This window comes from Lemur catta, chromosome 16 (genome assembly GCF_020740605.2).
Source record: "Lemur catta isolate mLemCat1 chromosome 16, mLemCat1.pri, whole genome shotgun sequence".
NCBI classification, from domain to species: Eukaryota; Metazoa; Chordata; class Mammalia; order Primates; family Lemuridae; genus Lemur; species Lemur catta.
In genome coordinates, this window is record NC_059143.1 from 28,921,443 (window position 1) to 28,936,686 (window position 15,244).

Consider the following 15,244-nt stretch of genomic DNA (forward strand, 5'->3'; position numbering starts at 1 on the left):
TTATTTTTTTGTTGGTTTGTTTCTCCCACCTTCACCATTAATTGGTAATACATAAATGGCTTTCACTGTTCAAAAATTATATTGAATGCATTTTCTGCTTCCCGAGGAAAGCACACACAGTAAATTTTAGAGTTATGCAGTTAGTGTTTATGAAATTCTCACTTGAGAATATATGCTTTACTAAGCTTCATCTCTCTTTTGAAATTAATAATTATTGATTTTTTTTAAATGTCACTTTGTGTAAACTTTAAATATTTCAGAAATATAGATGGTGGCTGCTTGATTATGAGATCTGTGCGTGCTGCTGGTTTCTTCATACTCAAGAACCAATGAAAGGAACGAGCAGTTTGTAATCTCGATTACACCTAGTCTGAAACAACCACTATAAGAAAAAAAAGCAATACTGGAGGGCATGATTAGAAATATTATATACAGACAAAAAAATAATAGTTTGGCTAGGTGTGGTGGCTCATGCCTATAATCCTAGCACTCTGGAAGGCCGAGGCAGGAGGATCACTTGAGCTCAGGAGTTCCAAACCAGCTTGAGCAAGAGTGAGACCCCATCTCTATTAAAAATAGAAAAAATTAGCCAGGTGTGGTGGCACAAGCATATAGTCCCAGCTACTCAGGAGGCTGAGGCAGTAGGATTGCTTGAGCCCAAGAGTTTGAGGTTGCTGTGAGCTAGGCTGATGCCTGATGCCACAGCACTCTAACCTGGGTAACAGAGCAATACTCTGTCTCAAAAAAATAAAATAAAATAAATGATGTTGAGAAAATTGGATACCCATGTGCAGAAGAATGAAACAGGATCCCTATCTCTCACAACTCACAAAAATTAATTCAAAATGGATGAAAGACTTAGATGTAAGGCATGAAATCATAAGAATACTAGAAGAAAATGTTGGAAAAACTCTCCTAGATATCAGTCTAGACAAAGTATTTATGAAGAAGACCCCAGTGGCAGTCACAGCAACAGCAAAAATAATAAATTGGACTTTTTTATTTAAAAAGCTTCTGCACAACTAAGGAAATAATCAACAGAACAAACAGACAATCTACAGAATGGGAGAAAATATTTGCAACCTATACATCTAATAAAAGGCTAATAACCAGAATCTACAAACAATTGAAGCAAAGCAGCAAGAAAAAAACAACCCCATTAAAAAGTGGACAAAAGACATGAACATAAGCTTTTAAAAAGAAGATAGACAAATGGCCAACAAATATATAAAAAAATGCTCATCACTAATCATCAGGGAAATGCAAACTAAAACCACAATGAGATATCACCTTATCCCAGTTAGAATGGCTTTTATTAAAAAGTTCCAAAACAATAGGTGCTGGTGTGGATACAGAGAGAAAGGAACGCTTACACACTGTTGGTGGGACTGCAAATCAGTACAACCTCTATGGAAAACAGGATGGAGATTCCTCAAAGAACTAAAAGTAGACCTACCAATTGATCAAGCAATCCTTCTGTGGATATTTGCCCAAAGGAAAAGAAGTCATTTTACCAAAAAGATACCTGCACTTAAATGTTTTTTGCAGCACAATTCACAATTGCAAAAATATGGAATCAACCCTAATGCCCATCAATTCATGAGTGGATTAACAAAATGTGGTATATGTACACCATGGAATACTACTCAGCCATAAAAAGGATGGATTAATGCCTTTTGCAACAATTTGGATGGAACTGAAGACCATTATCCTAAGTGAAGTATCTGAAGAATAGAAAAATAAACACAACATGTACCTGCTATTAAACTGTAACTAATGGATGAGCACACATGTGTGCAGAGGGAAATAAAGTAAAGTAAAACTCAAGGAAAATCAAGCAGGAGGGGAGAGGGAGGAAGGGATGGGCAAAAACCAACATAGCAGGTACAATGAACACTATCTGGGTGATGGGCACACTCATATACCTGACTCAAGCAGTACAAAAGCAATCCATGTAACCAAAAATATTTGTTCTCCATGTTTTGAAATAAAAAAATGTAAAAAATAAAATAAAATATTAAAAAATATATAAATTTAAAAAAACTATAAATTTAATACTATAATAAAACTTTAAAATATTAACAGTAACTTCTTCATATCAATAAATATTCAGCCAGTCTTTATTAGATTTTTTGCTTTGTAGAATTTGCCACATTATAGATTTGCTGATTGCATCCCAGTGCTATTCAACATGTATTTTTATTCCCTGAATTTTCTGTAAGTTGGAGTTAGATAAAGAGACGTGATCACATTCAGGCTCAATGTTTTGGGGCAAAAATACTTTAGAGATTGCATTACATATTATTTATCAAAGGAGCTGTGCAATGTCTGATTCTTTCAGATTTTGTTATAATAGCAGCCATTGATAATCATTTTTCTTGATTTATTAATTCATCAGGATCTACAATGTGGTTAATTTCTAATTTTGTCTTTCCTTTTTTATTTGTCTTTTGGAATATTAAGTCTGTGTTGAGTGTTCATAGCATTCAGGCAGTTCCAAACCTTTGAGACTTTTCCTTAATCCTCTTGCATTCATCTGCAAATTGTGTATGGAGTTGGCCCATGAAGTTTTGGGTGTTCTTAGATTGTTCACATCATTCCCAGTGAATATATGCTGGTTATTTGGGGGTTTTCCTCTTTATAGAGCAGTTAGATGCCCTTTTTGTCTTCTATCCACTTATTCTTGTCTAGAAGCTGATACAATGCTGTTCTTGCACATATTTGGGGGTTAATGGAACTATTTTGTCACCCAATATTTTGTAAATGTCCATAGATGTCTAGTTTTATTATTCTCATGGCTCTATTTTTTATAAAAAATCTACAATTCAGAAAGATTTAAAATTACCTCACTTCTTTACTCTGTGTCCCCAAATTGTCTATTGTAGGTATTCTATAGCTAACAATATACTTAATAGTGAGAAATTGGACATCTTCCTTTCTAAGACAGAGAATGAAGCAATGATGTCTTCTCTCATCACTTATTTAATGTCAGATTAGAAGTTTGAGCTAGTGCAGTAAGACAAGAAAATAAATAAAAGGTATTCAAATTGGGAAGCAACAAATAGAACTATCTTTTCTCTCAGCTTACCTGATTACAGAAAATCCAAAAGAATTGACAATTAAACTCCTAGAAATTAGTAAACAAGTCTAGCAATATCACAACATACAAGGTCAATATATAAAATTCAGTTGTTTTCCTATATATTAGCAATAATCAATTGGAACTTGAAATTTAAAAAAAATATTATTTATAATCTTACATAAATAAATAAATAAAATAACTAGTTATGTATAAATCTAACAATATATCTACAGGATTTATATGTAGAAAACTACAAAACTCAGAGAGAAGAAATCAAAGATTATCCACATAAATGGAAAGATATATAACACTCCTGGATTGGAAGACTCAATATTGTTAAGATGTCAATTCTCTCCAACTTAATCTGTGCATACAAAGCAATCCTTATCAAATCTCAGCCAGTTATTTTGTTGATAGCAACAGACTGGTTTAAAATTTATATGGAAAAAGGTGAAAGACATAGCATAACCAACGCAAGATTGAAAATGAGGAGCAAAGTTTGAGGATTCACATTATCCAATTGGAAGGCTTATTATAAAGCTAATAATCAAAGCACTGTGGTATTGGTGAAAGAATGGGCACATAGAACAATGAAATGGAGTAGAGAGCCCAGAAATAGACCTAAATAATTGTAGTCAATTAATCTTGAACTGAAGAGCAAAGAAAAGTCAATGAAATCAGGGTAGTCTTTTTAAAAAAATGGCACTGAACTATTGCAGGTCCAAATTTTTAAAAAATGAATCTAGACAGATCTTCTACCATTTGCAAAAAATAACTGGAATATTAAATAAAATGGATATAAAATAAAAAACTATGAAAATTCTAGAAGAAAACATAGAAATATAAGTGATCTTGGGTTTGGCAATGAGTTTTCAGACAAATGTCAAAAGCACGACTAATGAAAGAAAAATTGATGAGATAAGGCTTTATTAACTTTAAAAATTGCAGCTCTGTGAAAGGTACTGTTAAGAGAATAAAAAGACAAGCTAAAGATGAGAGAAAATACTGCAGAATGTGTATCTGAGAAGTGAACGTTATCTATAATAGCAAAAGGACACTTAAAATTCAACAATAAGAAAATAAACAACACAATTAAAAAATATGTAATAGGTCTAAACAGATATTTCTCCAAAGAAAACGTGCAGGTGGCAACAGACATGCAAGGATATTCAACATCGTTTGCCATTAGGGAATTGCAAATTAAAAAACAAACAAACAAACAAAAAACAATGGGATACTACCACACACCTATTAGAATGGCTAAAATCCTAAAACTCCTGACATTACCAATTACGAGCAAGGAAGCAGAGTAACAGGAATTCTTATTCATTACTTGTTGGAAAGCAAAGTGGTACACATAATTTGGAAAACAGTTTGGCAATTTCTTACAAAGCTAAATATAGTCTTACCAAGACATTCAGCAATCATACTCATTACTATTTGTCTAAGTGATTTGAAAGCTTATGTCCACATAAAACCCCTCACAGAAATGTACAGAGCAGCTTTATTAATAATTGTGAATAAAATGGAGCAACCAGTCATTCACTAGGTGTATGGATACACAAACTCTGGTACACGGGTATATTGGAACATTATTCAGCGATGGAGAAAAAAGAGCTTTGAAGCTATGAAAAGAGATGAATAGATCTTAAATGAATATTTCCAAGTAAAAGAAGCCAGTCTGAAAATGCTACATACTATTAATATATGATTATAATTATATGACATTCTGCAGAAGGTAAATGTATAGGGGTTATAAAAAGATCAAATGTTGCAGTGATTCAGAGGAAGGTGGGAAGGAGGAGAAAGTTGAAGTACAGATGATTTTTTTAGGGTGGTTAAACTATTCTATATGGTGCTGTAATATGGATACATGACATTATGCATTTGTACTTCACAATACAATAGTGTACCTTAAAGCATGCATACTAACACAATCATGTATGAGGTCAGGTGAATCACAAGATAAGATGCGGAATGTGGCAAATAATTTAACTATATTGCAAATGTACGAAAAAACCTCACTGAAAGGCATATGGTCAGGAGGATGTGCTGACCTAAGTAACATTAGAAGTGATGAGAGTGTGTAACTAAAGCCAATGGAAGCAGCACATAAGTACTGAACTAGTTGGTAAAATAGTTTCTCACAGGTATATGGGTTAACAATTATGATTCTGCTATAAATAGCAAAAGAGAATGAACAGTTAATCTAATGGTGGTGGGAGGTAGGTGTTTCACTCTTGGAATAGAGGTTGATAGATAAGTATGAGAAGGAGGCCAGAATGATACAGAGAGCAATGTATCAGGGTTGGAGATATCAGTATGAAACTCTATGAATATATATTTTACTATTGATACAGATAATTACATATATAAGTATTTATAGATAAGTATATTTACATGGGCTTGTACACACACACGTTTCCTTGCTCTGAAGTGGCCAAGAAACAACGACATGCCAGCAGAAATGAGCACACCTACTGTCTAGACCTTGGTCTCTAATGTCATTCTCCAATAAAAGGAATCAGGGCTGGTTGGAAAAATGGCTGATGTGCAGAGGGGGGCAGGAAATATACAAGATGATCTGGGAGCATCTCAAAATGCCATAAATAAAAGCAGTGCTAAAAAGGAGCGATCCCTAAGGATGGGGGTAAACAAAAAAGGAAAATAGGAGTCAACTAAAAGAACTCTGAATGGCTATTTCTGGAGGAACTTGAAGAAGAAAATAAATAAAGTAGTGTTAGGTTATAACCCAAAGTATAAAGTAAATACCCATGGATTCACACTGATTTAAATAATATATCATATAAACATACAAATCAGGAGGAGGAGAAATCTCTTAAGTAGAAGAATTACAAATAATTTACATCACTACTCCTCCACCAGGGAGCTTTAGCCTACCTCCCCACTCAAGTGTGGGCTGCTGATAGCGATGTCCTTCCAACGAAAACATTACACAAAAGGGGACAAAAAGAGGAATTTTATAGTTGAGAAACCTGACAAAAACTACTTCAGCCAGGTGGACAAAATCAACATCACCAATGATAAGTCATGTTTCTAGTATATATAGTCTTGATATGATATGATGACAATATCAATTTATCTCTATAGTCCTCCTCCCAAAACCTCTAACTCTAGTCTAATCATGAGAAATCATCAGACAAATCCAAATTGAGCAACATTCTGCAAAATACCTGACCAGTACTTGTCACAACTGTCAAGGTTATCAAAGACAAAAGAAAGTATGGGAAATTGTTACGCTCAGCAGTAGTTAAGGAGGCATAATGACTAATTGTAATGCTGTACCCTGAATGAGATTATGGAACAGAAAACGGACATTAGGTAAAAACTAAGAGAATGTGAATGACATACAGTTTCTAGTTAATAATATAAATACATCATAATAATGTAAGATGTTAATAATGGAGGAAACTGAGTGAGAAGTATATGGAAACTCTGTATTATCTCTACTATGTTTCTGTAAATCTCAACTCTTGTAAAAAATAAAGTCTATTCAGGAAAAAAAAAATGCTTGACATGCTTTGTCTTAGTATTGAAAGGGCCAACATTTTATATGAGTTTCCAGTTATAGCCTCCCCGAAGAATGACACATTAAGACCTCTTAAAAAATGCTGTAATAGGGAAACACACATGCAAACCCACACATGTGCATTCATGAGAAGTAAGGTAGATAACGACAAAAGAAAGCACAATAAAGGTGAAAGAATACCCAAGACATGGTATCTTTTTCATGTTCCTCTAGATCCGAAGAACCCACATAGTTAATCTTCTGTAACTCCTGTCATTTTGCTGGAGAAAATCATCTTATAAGCTAAGTTTTCTGACTTCCATTTGAGTGTATTTCAATACAGCCTAACATATACAAACCATTTATGTTCCAGCTCACAGAATAGTTTTTTCCTTCATTTCTCTAGAATATCTAATATTAGAAACTCATTTACTCTATGGGAGTTCTTTAATACTTGGGTAAGAAAAGTAAAACATATCTTGCCCCAGGCCAGTAAATAAGTGACAATCTGAAAATTTAATATAAAAATGATTAATTTTCATAGATAGTACTGCAGTCCAGTAAAACCTTGTAAATGTGCTGTATTAAATAGGTGAAAAATAAAAACTTAATGAAAGCCTTTATTTATAGAATCTTTTTTAGTATAGAATAAGAGAGTAATGCTGTTCTAAAGCTGGAAGAAATGTTTGACACAGGTTTTAATATTATAACAAAGCAAAGAAATACTTGTCTATTTAGAGGAACTATTTTTAATGAACCCACTCATTTTATTCATGCAGCTACATGACCTTCATTAAGGAAGAAAGCTAAGTATTTTTCTATTCTAACATTGCCATTTTGACTTTTTTAATAGTCAAAGAAGAGCTAACTTTAATCTTGCAAAAAGAAATAATGATAATTCCAAATAAGTGAAAGCATGAGGTTCCATGCATTTACAAAGCGTGTGGTAGCATTTTAGTTCCTCCAGTCCATTGACATCTAACCTAAATAGATATTTATTTATTTGCTTAATGATTAATTTAAAACATTTCCATTTAATATAACATTTGTTATACCCATCTGTAGATCATTCCACCAAAGGGGAAATGACATTATTAACTAGAGAAAGAAAAAAAAAATAACAATATGAGAGATATATTGTGTATAATATTTCTAGACAGAAAGAAGTGATAAATATTTTATTGTTGATTTTATTTACTTATTTACTTACTCTATTCTATGTTATTCACTTTGAAGACTGAAAAAGAATTATGAAAGCACAGTGGCAGCCCTTTTAATTTACCAAGTATTCTTTGTCCATTAGAAAAATATTGTCTTGTTTATAGCATGCATATAATCAGATTCACTTTCCTCATCACAAAAAAGCAGATTTCTCAATATCCAGATCATGTCTTGCCTCATACTTACCAAGTGAAGGAGGTGGGTGTGGAACAGTAAGAAATATATATTTGGTCTTTGTCCCTGGTGCCTAACACAGAGCTCCTATAAATCTTTTGGAATTTCCTGAGTCATAGGGACATACACTTCTCTCTCTCTTTTTCTCTCTCTCTTTCATTTTAGGCATATATAATATTTCCATGACATATATATATACACACACACACACACATATATATATATATAATGAGACAACTCTTGGCAGGCCCCTAGATAGCTTCAGGATGGGGGCTGATTGCCAGAATGACCGAACTTTAATCAGAAGCCTGGAACTTTTAATCCCACCTATAACCACTGAGGAGGCGTTAGAGATTGAGTTAATAATTGATCATGCTTGCATGATGAAACCGCTATAAAAACCCCCAAAATGACATGGTTCAGGGAGTTTCTGGGTTGTGAACACATGGAGGTGCTGGGAGAGTGGCACATTTGAAGAGGGCGTGGAAACTCTGCACCCCTGCCCCCATATCTTGCCCTACGGATCTCTTGTTTGGCTGTTTCTGAGTTGTAACCATTATAATAAACCAGTAGATGTAAGTAAAGTGCCTTCCTGAGTTCTATGAGTTGTTCCAGCAAATTATCAAGACCAAGGGAGGGGCATGGGGACCCTTCATTTACAGCTGGTCAGTCAGAAGTAGGAGTGGTCCAAGACCTGCGATTGGTGTCTGAAACGGGGACAGTCTTATGTGACTGAGCCCTTTAACTTGTGGGATCTGACACTAACTCCAAGTAGATAGTGTCAGAATTGAATACCCAGTTGGAGTTACAGAGCTGTAGAAGTAGTATTGGAAAAAGACAATATGCATTTGGTATTAGAGGAGAAAAAATCATCTTAGTGGGTCTCCTAAGAGCTCAGAATAATTGATCAGTTAATCGAAAAACTTACTTGGTAGCCACTATGTCAAAAGATTTTGCTAGATGTTATGGGGCATACATGTATGTTTAGGTAAAGACCCTTAAGGAACATCCAGACAGTTCATGTACTTGAAAATGTATCTAACAAGGAAGTGAATCCATATCAAGTGCAAAATTAATACCAAAAATGTTAAGTGTTATAGAAATTTAAGGCATATATGTGTCAAAATCATAAATAGATTAAAATTAAGAAAATGTTCTCTGGGTTACAGGGTCAGGGCATGCCTTTAGCTCTGCTTTGGGCAGTGAAGAACACAGTCTGGGGTGAACTTCACTGTTTCTCTAGACAGTGACATAACATGAGTTTTTCCTTCCTCCCACGTGACCTACATTGAAGCTTTCACAATCTCCAGCCTCTACATAGGGGAATTTTTTCTTATATTACCAATAGAAATTTTGACATTCTTTTGTCTCATCAAAAGAAATTTTTTCTTGTCTCACCCTACACACAGACACACACGCGCGCGTGCACACACACACACACACACACATCCAAATCTTGAAAGACATACATACATGCAGCACTATGCTGAAAGTTTTAGCAATAAAACCCAAATCATATGGACTTACTTGGAGGAGAGGAAAAAGGAGCAGTGGGTGCAGTCAGGTGTTAACTTCCTAATTCAACTACTTCATTGTCTTTGGACTAAGGTGGGATGCATGTGTGGATGGGGATTATATCTAAGATCTGGAAAATTCTTCCATGTGGGCATTTTATAAGTTCTTAAAGTGTGTAGTGTATGCCCCTTCTTTATTTCCCCTATCATAAATGGACCCTAGATCTTTGAATACCATGTAGAAGGCTGCCAAACACCTACATCGCAATTGGCTAGAGAAAAAAATAAACTCTTGCAGTGTTCAGCCACTGAGATAAGAGGTTTTGTTTGTAATGGCAGTTGGTGTTACTAAACTAAGTAGTAAATAAGCAGATAGAAGCCAGGCATTGTCATAACTTAAAAAAAAAAAAACAACAGTTTTTTGACTTCAGTGTAATGCTTTTTTTTAGTTTTTTATTTCAGCATATTACAGGGATACATGTTTAGGTTATGTGTGTTGCCCTTGCCCCACCTGAGTCAGAGCTTCAAGCACGTCCATCCCCCAGTTGGTGTGCACCACACCCATTAGGTGTGTATATACCATCCCCTTCTCCCCACTCCCACCTGCCCGATACTCGATGAATGTTATTACTATATGTGCACTTAAGTGTCGATCAGTTAAAACCAATTTGATGGTGAGTACATGTGGTGCTTGTTTTTCCATTCTTGGGATACTTCACTTAGTAGAATGGGTTCCAGCTCTATCCAGGATAATACAGGAGGTACTATATCACCATTGCTTTTGTGGCTGAGTAAAACTCCATGGTATAAAAATACCACATTTTATTAATCCACTCATGTAACGATGGGCACTTGATGTGGGTTGTTTCCACATCTTTGCAATTGTGAATTGTTCTGCTATAAACATTCTAGAGTAGATGTCTTTTTTATAGAATGTCTTTTGTTCTTTTGGGCAGATGCCCAGTAATGGGATTGCTAGATCAAATGGTAGTTCTACTTGTATCTCTTTCAGATATCTCCATATTGCTTTCCACAAAGGTTGTACTAGTTTGCAGTCTCACCAGAAATGTATGAGTGTTCCTATGTCTCTGCAACCATGCCAACATTTATTGTTTTGGGACTTTTTGGTAAAGGCTATTCTCACTGGAGCTAAGTGCTAATGTCATTGTGGTTTTGATTTGCATTTCCCCCATGATTAGAGATGTTGAGCATTTTTTCATATGTTTGTTAGCCATTAGTCTATCTTCTGTTCATGTCCTTTGTCCACTTTTTGATAGGGTTGTTTGATTTTTTCTTGCTGATTTTCCTGAGTTCTATATAGATTCAGTTATCATCCCTTTATTGGATGTGTAACATGTGAATATTTTCTTCCATTCTATAGGTTGTCTGTTTGCTCTCATGATAGTTTCTTTGACTGTGCAGAAGCTTTTTAATTTGATCAGGTCCCATTTATTTATTTTTGTCATTGCTGTGATTGCCCCTGGGGTCTTCTTCATAAATTCTTTGCCTGGGCTAATGTCTTAAGAGTTTTTCCAACATTTTCTTCTAAAATTCTTATAGTTTCATGCCTTAGGTTTAAGCCTATTATCCACCATGAGTTGATTTTGTGAGAGGTGAAAGGTGTGGATCCTGTATAAGTCTTTCCTGTTATAACTATTCATAATATTTTTCAATAGTTGCATAGGACTTGATTCTTAAGAGTTATTGTAAACTGTGCTATCTTGTCAAGGAAGAAGACTCTTAGAAATATTCCAATCCAAGAGTTACAAAGTTGAAGAATATGACAGTTTTCTCTGAGTAAGGATTAGACATCAGTGCAATGAAGCACAACACTGAAAAATTATGACACATCAGAGATGAAAAGAATCGATTAAACTAGGGTGGGAAGTATGGCACATGTAAGAAAAGTGACTGAAATAAGTCAAACTTTTCAAAAACACTGGAGACCAGCAGATAGTGGAAGAAAGGCTTCAAAGAACTGTGTAAAAAATTATTTTAAGCTATTTTAAATCCTGAATAGCCAGGGACGTCTGAAGACAGGTAAGGACTCAAAACACATATGTCGGCCAGGTATGGTGGCTCACGCCTGTAATCCTAGCAGTCTGGGAGGCCGAGGCGGGCAGATTGTTTGAGCTCAGGAGTTCGAGACCAGCCTGAGCAAGAGCAAGACCCCATGTCTAATAAAAATAGAAAGAAATTATATGGACATCTAAAATATATATAGAAAAAATTAGCCAGGCATGGTGGCACATGCCTGTAGTCCCAGCTATTTGGGAGGCTGAGGCAGAAGGATCGCTTGAGCCCAGGACTTTGAGATTTCTGTGAACTAGGCTGACACCATGACACTCTAGCCTGGGCATCAGAGTGAGACTCTGTCTCAAAAAAAGAAAACACGTATGTCCCTTGCACCCTCTTGGGCACATGTTAGAAGATGAGCACTAATAAAAAGAGTTCAAAAGGAAGAAAGGTGTGAGATAAGAAATAGGAATTCCACAATGAATAAATAGCAAACAGAGGTTTCAGAATAGAGGCCTAAAGAGAAACTACTCTTGAATGTAGCAGGTATAGTAAAGATTGTCTCTAAACTAGATAGACAGATAGATACATAGGTAGATGAGAGAAAGAGATAGATGAATACATTCATACACACACACACACACACACACACAAACACACACACACACAAAGGAAGGAGAGAAGGAAGGAGGGAAGGAAGGAAGAAATTGGCAGATTATGTGATAGGTTTGTACATCTGGAGAAAATTGTTGATAGATGTATGACAGTTTTATGGAAAAATGTGAATAGATAAATAGAACATTATGAAAATAAAATCACTTAATATTATAACTCCAATAACAACAAAATGTTCTAAGAAAAGTTATAGTAAAATACTTGCCTAGTCAACAATATTTGCAGAATTCTAATTAAACTCTGTCATTGCTATAACTACTTTTTTTTAATTTAGGTTATTTATTTTATAAATTTGGTGTTATAATTAAATAAATATCCACACTGGGAGAATGAATAAGGGTAAATAGGAGTTGTTTGAAGAGAACTGAAGCGTCATGTCCTATAAGAATAGTCAACAGATATACTGTCTGAAATGTGTGAATAAAGACACGCCAGCACATGTTATTGCATAAGAAATAGGAGAATAAATAACAGGGAAATGATTAAGAGGAATACAATGTGGTGTTGGGAGGAGTAAGTATAAGGCTAATGTTTGTTTCTATTTCTTTGTATACTTTAATGCTGTTTTATTATTTTACCTCTGTTGAAAACTTTAATATATCTTTAAAACAATGTATTGATTATTAAATTATTTTTGACATTGGCTTAATTAAAATGCAAAAGAAGAAAACATATAAATAATATTTTTACACTTTAGTAAACACACACACACTTACACATTCAAGTTTACATAGAACATGTCTGATAATATAAGCAGGAAAAGATTAACAGGATGGTCTGGGGAAAGATCGTTGGCATTTTTAGGTGAGTGAGACAATTATGTTTCACTATACACACTTTTATAATGTTTGAATTATTTTCCATAAAATAGATTTTAAATTAAAATACCCTTGTATTAAAAATATCAGCTCTTCTTGCTTTTTATTTATTTATTTTACTCCCCCACACACACAAAAGAGAGAGAGCATAAATATATGTGAAATTAGGATCAATACTTAAAAAATGTGTTAATACTGTGTGTATTACTTTGCTAGAACTGCCATAACAAGATAGTGCAGATCGGGTGGCTTAAACAACAGGAATTTATTTTGCCCCAGTCCTGGAGGCAGGAAGTCTGATATCAGGTGTCAACAGATTTGGTTTTTCCTGAGGCCTCTCCCCTTGGCTTCCAGATGGCCCACAGATCACTATGGCCACATATGGCCTTTTCTTTTTGCCTACACATTCCTGGTGTCTCTCCCTCTTCTTATAAGGACACTAGTCATATGAGATTAGGACCCACCCATGTGACCTCAATTTAATCTTAATTACCTCTGTAAAGGTTCTATCTCCAAACACAGTTACATCGGGAATTATGGTTTCAGTGTATGAATTTGGGGGGAACACAATTCAGTCCATAATACTGTGTTTTATGGATAATGTAGACTGTATTTCAAAGAGTTGGGGATTCTTAATGTAGAAGGTAGGAGCTTGAATTTTGCATACAGACAGACCTGGGGTGGGAGCCAGTTCTGCCACCTACTATGAGCCACTTTTTCCAAATCTCTTGCCTCAGTTCCATCCTCTGTAAATTAGGTATAATAACAATTTCAGAAGATTATGTGGGGATTAAATGTGATAATGTATATAAAACAAGTAACTGAGTGCCTAACATTACCAAAAAAAAAAAAAACCTTTATAAATTATGGTAATTATTACCATTATGCAGTAGAATCTAATTTAATTTAATATTATACTAATTAAATACCAAAAATATGGCACATAATTGTTTAGCATATTTTGTGATTTTGTTATACAATCAAAAAATGGGTGATATTTCTGTTAATACTCAGTGTCTGTTTGTAGAAAACCATAATTGTTGAGCCTGGGGTACCATTAACCGCTATTTTTTACCCTCTAGGATACAGCCAGCTGTTAAGGGGCAGTTGAGCAGCATTCTTGCACCCCAGGAATCACTGCTGGGCACAGAGAAACGGAAGCATGTTAATAAAGGGATTTGTTCTGTGAAGTCTGGATTCTGTCCAGGGGCCACACTTGGGGATCTGGAGGGCCACATGTGGCCTTGAGGCTGCAGGTTCCTCACTCCTGGCATAGGCTTTCACACAATGTTTCTGATTCTCTGAGTCTCTGGGTCTCATTTGTAAAAATATTTTATCAATCTGTTTTGAAAACCAAATGACACCCACATGTAAAAATGCTTTAAGTCCTATAAAATTAAACACATTTAAAAAATTGTTCTTATTACTACCTTGAGTTTTTTGTGTTTGTTTGTTTTTGTTCTTTTGCTAGGCAAATTCTTTGCTCTTGATGTTATTACAGATCTATGCACTTCTTTTATGCCATATTATGAAAAAATCTTTAACTTACCCTATTTATCCCCATTTTATATTTATATTAATGCTGTGAACAATCATTCACTTTTAGTTTGTTCTCTTATATATATTACACAATTATAATTTTGTGGATGCTATTGTGAAATATATCATGTGGACAGAAAAGTTCATTAAATGTCTAGGTAAGTTTAACAATTACAGTACTGGTATCTAGAAACTTCAACACAAATGAAGAAATAGAGCATTTGCTAATCAGAAACTCCCCACTCTATTATATCTTTTAAATAAAAATCTCCTCCCTCCTTCCTGGAGAAAAACCACAATCCTAGCTTTTGTGGTAATTATATTTTTCTTTCTCTTTATAGTTTCACCAATTATGTCTGTATTCTTAAACAATATAGTTTGGTTTTGTTTGCTCCTAAAATGGAACTATACTGTATGTATTTCTCTTCTCCTTTTTTCATTTAATATTTTATCTGTATGTATTTGTAAAATGGAATGCTATATGGTAATAAGAGTGAATAAACTACAGTTACATATAAAAATAATTTTAAATGATTGAAAAAAACACAGAGATATGTAAATTGAAACACAAATATTTTTAATTTACACTCCTTTTTTCTTTTTCCTGATAACCACCATAAAGAGTTTGGTTATGTCTCCTGACAGTATTTTTCTTATTCTTTTGCATATATGTAAA